This window comes from Patagioenas fasciata, chromosome W (assembly GCF_037038585.1).
Source record: "Patagioenas fasciata isolate bPatFas1 chromosome W, bPatFas1.hap1, whole genome shotgun sequence".
NCBI classification, from domain to species: domain Eukaryota; kingdom Metazoa; phylum Chordata; class Aves; order Columbiformes; family Columbidae; genus Patagioenas; species Patagioenas fasciata.
Genome location: NC_092559.1, coordinates 69,902,062 through 69,909,372, shown reverse-complemented (window position 1 = coordinate 69,909,372; position 7,311 = coordinate 69,902,062).

Sequence of the window (7,311 nt, the reverse complement as noted above, 5' to 3'; positions counted from 1 at the left end):
TCCTCAGGAAGAACTTGCAGCCCTGCAGTCTCTTGTGATGGAACAGTTAGCTGCGGGACACATAGAGATCTCACATAGCCCTTGGAATACTCCTGTGTTTGTTATCAAAAAGAAATCTGGAAAATGGAGATTATTACATGACTTAAGAGAAGTTAATGACGTTACGGCAACTATGGGAGCTTTGCAACCAGGTTTACCTTCTCCGACAATGATTCCAATGCAATGGGAAATTGTTGTAATAGATTCGAAATATTGTTTCTTTACTATTCCTTTAGCAGAACAAGACATGGAGAAATTTACCTTTACTGTTCCATCTGTGAATAATGGAGAACCAGCAAAAAAGTATTATTGGAAAGTGTTGCCACAAGGGATAAAAAATTCATCTACCATATGTCAGTGCTAACACCTCCAAAGAACAGTCTTAGCTAATGTGCAAGGCCTGATTTAGGATTTAGCCAGTGCCCTGCAAAAACAACTGCATTATTTGTAAGAATTAACACCGCAAGACTTAATAACTAACATTATCTAATAGCTTAAAGTGATTAGACCCAAAAACTTGGTTTTCAGGCCTCAATCTGCATATACGGGTTTTTGTGGGAATTGGATGTGCTTGTGTAATGTTTTTTCTTGTAGTCTTCTGAATCATCTGGAGAATGATACAGAATGCAAAGAAGAATAAAGCCAGGGTCCTTGCTGTGCTCACTGTGAACCAGATGTTCAAAAACTAAAAAGGAGATGTGGGAGATATGGAGATATTTGCCTTTACTGTTCTATCTGTGAATAATGGAGAGCCAGCAAAAAGGTATCATTGGAAAGTGTTACCACAAGGTATGAAAAATTAATCTACCATATGTCAGTGGTATGTGGCAAAAGCTCTGAGTCCAGTACGTGCTTTGTTTCCATCAGGGTATTGCTATCATTATATGGATGACATCTTGTTGGCTGCAGCAGCGCCACAAGAATTAGGTGAGATGGAAAATAAGGCACATGAGTCATTAAATCAGTATGGGCTAGTTGTTGCACCTGAGAAGGTACAACGACAACAGCCATGGCTTTATGTGGGCATGAAAGTTTTAGATCAGATGGTGACACCACAACCCATAAAGTTGCAAGTAAAAATAACAGCACGGAATGATGTGCAAAAATTGGCGGGAATGATCAGCTGGGTGAGGCCATATGTAGGAATCCCCTCTTCTCAGTTGCAACCATTGTTCCACCTATTGTGAGGAGACACTGACATTTCTGTCCCACGCACTTTGATAGCAGAAGCACAAAAGGTAATTGCGGAAATTGAACAAGCAATCAGTAGCAAACGTATGGAGAATTGATTTGACAGTACCTGTACAAGAAATTGTTTTGATTGATCAATGCATACCTTTTGCCATGATTGCACAATGGCATGAGAAGTGGGGAGATCCTTTACATATTTTAGAGTGGATCTTTTTGCCAGCCAAATAAAAAAAGACAGGCCCCAGGCTTTTTTGAACTGGTGGCTCAGGTGATTTTAAAAATTAGATCACGTTGCATGGAATTAATGGCAAGAGACCCAGAAATGATCATGCTTCCTGTGCAAAGTCATTATTTTGAATGGTGTATGGCTAATAGTTCTGCACTACAAGCAGCTATGATGAATTATACGAGTCAAATCAGTTACCATTTGCCCTCACATCCAGTGATTAAATTAGGCAGTCAAGTAAGATTTGGTCAGAAGCAATAGAATCAATCGAGCCCAGTAAACAGACCTACAGTGTTTACAGACGGATCAGGAAGGACAGGCAAGGCAGCCATTGTTTGGAAGGATGGGCCACAATGGCAGCATCAGATAGAATATCAGGAAGAGTCACCACAAGTGGTTGAACTTAGAGCAATGACCATGGCATTTCAGGCCTTTCCTGGCCCTGTGAATATTGTGACAGACTCTGCTCATGTGGCTGGGCTTGTACAACAGTTGGATAAAGCTGTATCGGGACACGTGTCTAATGAAAAACTATTTGGTATTTTAAAACTGTTAAGGCTAGAAAGTCAGAAGCGTCATTATGAATATTACGTCATGCATGTTAAAAGTCATACTACATTGCCAGGCTTCATAGTAGAAGGGAATGCAAAAGCAGATTCTCTCGTTTCAGCGATGGCTTTGGGACCTGTTCCTGATGTTAAGCAACAGGCGACAGCCTCACATAATTTCTATCACCAAGGCTACCATGCTTTGAGACAACAATTTCGCATCTCAAATTCTGAGGCACTGTCACGGTCCACTGGGTGATGGACTCATGATGGTTTGTTTACCTTGATCTCAGAGCGCAAAATTAAGGCAACCAAAAAGCCAAGGGGTTATGATTCAATCAAACAGTGTTATTTTATTAATTTGCCCGTAAAGCGGCACGTGCGAGAGAGAGTAAGAAAAAGGGAAAAGGGAAAAGAAACAGGTAAAGGAAAAAGTAAAGATGGGAAATAAGGATGCGTTACCACCAGTAGAGCTTCAGAGGTGTCCCTCTGGTCTCCGGTCCCGTAGAGTCCTGCCGGTCCTCGGTTGTGGTTCGGGATCCTCTGGTGGGAAGATCTCCACAGTGTCTGCGGCAATTAGGAACGACGCATACCAGGACGCAGACAGAAATTCACGCAGAGGCAGAGATTTTGTTCAGGAAAGAGCACAGACCCTGGCCAAGCAGAGAGCTGACCTAGGCCTAGGCTGCCTTCTTTATTCACCATTGACAATTTATAGGATTTACAGGTACGGGCCTGGACTAAGAAGTTTACAAAAAGGTGATTTTCCACTAATTGCTATTAAAAACACACTAAACTTGTCTCACTTGTTTTTCCACTCATTCACAGACCAGGCCCAAGGACATTCACACATCCCATGCACTTGGGGGGGGTTATCTGGCCCGAGATACCATTCTCACAAGTCTGGGCTATAACTTTTTACAATTACAAGAAACATCCTTCAAAGTAATCTGTCCAAGGCCCTTTATATATTAATATGTTAGTATTATGTCTTCGACCATACAAATGGTCATGTTAGTATTGATCTTTCTTTATCATCCAGGTGGCTGGAACCGGACATCTTCTTTCCCACATTTTACTTGCCAACAGTGTCCATTCTGTGATGCCCAGACACCACCCTTTCTACGTAATTTTTCCTCCTCAGTGGCTCAGGGGTGGGTCCAGGGGTACGGGATTTGCGCACGGGACAATGGATGCATCCACATGAATTATTAACCTGGGGGAGAGGTTATGCTTGTGTCTCTACAGATCAAGGACCACAATGGTCGCCGGCGCAAAATGTGAAACCTGTGTTGTCTTCCTAGCAATGATTGCTGCAGCTGCTGCATTTTGGATGCCTGCGCAGATAAAGACTAACATGTGGATTACTTTAGCCAACATGACCGGCCAGGACTCCATATGCCTAGCTATGGCATCTCCGGAAAACACGTTCCACACATGCTTGGTTGACATCCCCCTTGATGACTACAGCAACATCACATGACTGTTTCAAAATAGTGGTCAGTCCAAAGGCATTGCAATGAGCTGTAATATTACCAACATGGCACTTTGGATTAATTGCCTCCCAGAAGCAGATCTTGAACCACAGGAACTGGAATTGCTGGAATCTGTGCCTATGGATGCTTATATCCAGCTGGTTTGTGAAAAGTGTCAACAATATGCAAAAGCATGAATAGATAAAACTGCAAAATGTTAATGCTACCCCTGGTGACTGTAGAAATGAAACTCGATTGTGTAATGCCTCATGGAAGAATCCAAGGGGTGCCGTCGATAATGTGGGATAGCGACCCCACAATCTCCTGTATGGTGTATTCTTGATCTGTAGAGATAGAGCCTGGCCAGGAATTCCTTCTAATGCTGTTGGAGGACCTTGTAGTCTGGGATGATTAACTCTCTTAACACCTGATGTATCTATGATAATAGATCACAGAAGAGCAAGATGGGAAAAACGCTTTTTGCATGTATATGAGTCAAAATGTGATGATAATGTAGATTTTTGGGGATCGGGGTTAAGAGTTTTAGGATCTCTTGTATCTGATGTTGGCACAGCTAAAGTTTTAAATACTTTAGAAAAATTAGGATGCCGGCTAACTAAGCAAACTAACAGAACTTCTAAGGCTTTAAATGGACTTCTGTTAGATGTAGATTCTGCAAGACATGCTACACTGCAGAATACAGCCGCAATAGACATTTTGTTATTAGCTCAAGGACATGGATGTGAAGATTTTGATGGTATGTGCTGTATGAACTTGTCAGATAATTCTGAATCAAATCATAAAAGTATACAATTACTGAAAGAGGGAGTATGAAAGTTGAAAGTTGATGATGGATAGGATTGGTTAAATAAATTGTTTAGTGATTGGGGGCTTTCAGGGCGGTTGTTATCAGTAGTGAAAATGGGACTGATTGTTTTGATGATTGTTGTGGTTGTGTTACTAATGTTGCCATGCATGATTTCTCTGCTGCAAAAGGCCCTGCAGCGGGCAACGAAGGCAATTTTTTTAGCACAAACACAAAAAGGGAGAATTGTGGGAAACTGTGGCAGGTCCGTGGATTCCCTGACAGAAGGTATGGGAACAAAGATTAGCCTTGAAGATATTAAGGTCTACCCATGAGAAAGATGGGAGTAAAGGAGTATCCAAAGACACTAAGGTGTACCCATGAGAAAGAAGGGATGTATCCATGAGATAGAAGGGAGCAGAAGAATAACATTGATGATAGCAAAACTAGCCAATGAGATGTTACTACTGCAGCCTGTAACCAATAGTAAAAAGACACATGAGCTGGTAAAGACTATATAAAAATGCACTTATGGCAATAAATGGCATCTACTTGCATTTCAGAACTTGGTCTATGTCATTTGTCCATCTCAAGCGCGACACACAACTGACATTGCTAATGCATTTTTCTCTCTTCCTGTAGCAGCAGAGTGCAGGCCGCAGTTTGCTTTCACCTGGAGGGGTAGCCAGTACACGTGGAATCGCTTGCCCCAGGGGTGGAAACACAGTCCTACCATCTGCCATGGACTGATCCAGACCATGCTGGAACAAGGTAAAGTTCCAGAATGCTTGCAATATATTGATGACATCATCGTATGGGGCGACACAGCGAAAGAAGTCTTCGAGAAAGGTGAGAGAATAATTCAGATTCTTTTGAATGCTTGTTTTGCCATAAAACGAAACAAGGTCAAGGGATCTGCATGAGAGATCCAGTTTTTAGGAATAAAATGGCAAGATGGCCGTCGTCAGATCCCAATGGATGTGATCAACAAGATTGCAGCTATCTCTCCACCTACTAATAAAAAAGAGACACAGACTTCCTTGGGTGTTTTAGGTTTTTGTAGAATGCATATTCCTGACTACAGCCAGACTGTGAGCCCTCTCTATTGAGTGACTCGTAAAAAGAACCAATTTGAGTGGGGCCCTGAACAACGACAAGCCTTTGAACAAATTAAGCGTGAGATAACTCATGCGGTGGCCCTTGGGCCAGTTCGGACTGGACTAGATGTTAAAAATGTGCTTTACACCGCAGCCGGAGATAATGACCCTACCTGGAGCCTCTGGCAGAAAGCATCAGGAGAAACTCGAGGTCAACCCTTAGTTTTTTGGAGTCAAGGATACAAAGGATCTGAGGCCAACTATACTCCAACTGAAAAAGAGATACTAGCAGCATATGAAGGGGTCTGAGCTGCTTCAGAAGTGATCGGTACTGAAGCACAGCTCCTCCTAGCACCTCAACTGCTGGTGCTGAGCTGGATGTTCAAAGGGAAGTTTCCCTCTCCACATCATGCAACTGATGGTACGTGGAGTAAGTGGATTGGATTGATCACACAACGAGCTCGAATTGGGAGTCCCGATCATCCAGGGATCTTAGAAGTGATTACAGACTGGCCAGAAAGCAAAGACTTTGGGTTGTCACCAGAAGAGGAGGAAGTAACATGCTGAAGAAGCACTGCCGTATAATAAACTTGCAGAGACTGATAAGCAGTATGCACTGTTCACAGATGGATCCTGCTCTCTTACAGAAAAACATCAGAGGTGGAAAGCTGCTGTGTGGAGTCCCACACGACAAGTTACAGAAGCCACTGAAGGACAAGGTGAATCCAGTCAGTTTGCAGAAGTGAAAGCCATCCAGCTGGCTTTGGACATTGCTGAACGGGAAAAGTGGCCAGTACTTTGTCTCTATACTGACTCATGGATGCCAGTTCTGAGTTTTGCAGGGAATTCAAGATTGGTTTTTTATATTTTGTATTATTTTCTCTATTTTATTAGTAGCATTAGTAAAACATTTTTAATTTTTTCCAACTCTCTTTCTTTTTGTCCTTCTTTGCCTTCCTATCACCTGTAGGGAAGGGGGACTAAGGGGGGCTGGGGGATGGAGAGGGGGTTAAAAAAGCATCTGCCACGGTTTATTGTAGCCCTGCAATCAAAAACTAGCATGGTGAATTTAGTAAGAAGCGTCTTACAACTACTTACCACAGAATAAGTCTATTAAATTTCACCCTCAGACTCCTTCATTTAGTATTACACTTCTCCAGCAGCAACATTCTTTGGGCAGGAGGGGGGGGAATAAAGCCCCCCTTTCATGGCTTTAGTAGCGGTCAGCCAGTTTTTTTTCATTTTTTTCTTTTTCATTCTCTTCTTGCTGCAGTTTAGACATAGCCAATGCCACGCAGGAGGCATAATTGCCAGTGCTAAGTGCGAGCTGCCAGGCTCTGACAGACTCCCCGGTTACAATGAGCTGAGTTTATCTTACAGCTCAACACAGGCCTGAAATTTATATTCAAACTGTACAACACAGGCCTGGGATATTTTGCTTTTTTGTTTTCCCATTTCATTCCAGCCATAATACACTTTATATGCAATTCCAAGTAGCTCAGCAATAGTTACAATGCTTAGCTTCATTTACCTTTAAAAATTTAGAGATGTCAAAAGCCAGCATATTAAACATCAATCCATTATTCTACTTTCCTAAATCCAAATCAGTTCATATGCTAACAACTTTTAAATACAACCTCATCCAAGTTCACATCCATCACAGCATTTAGTTTTCTTTCCCATACCTACAATGCAAATCAGAGTTTAACAATTTAAATTCTTTTCTGGTCTCAAAATTATTAGATAGCAGTAAGAGTAAATTAACTTACAGTACCGTACTTCATCCCATTTTTTCCAAAGTTCTGCAGAACAACATTAATTGCAAAACAGCACTATAACTCAGACCACAAAGTTACTCTAATGTGTAAGCATGCATCTTAAGGGGGAGCAAGGTGGTATTTTAGTAGTGGAACCAGTTCCCAATTTGTAA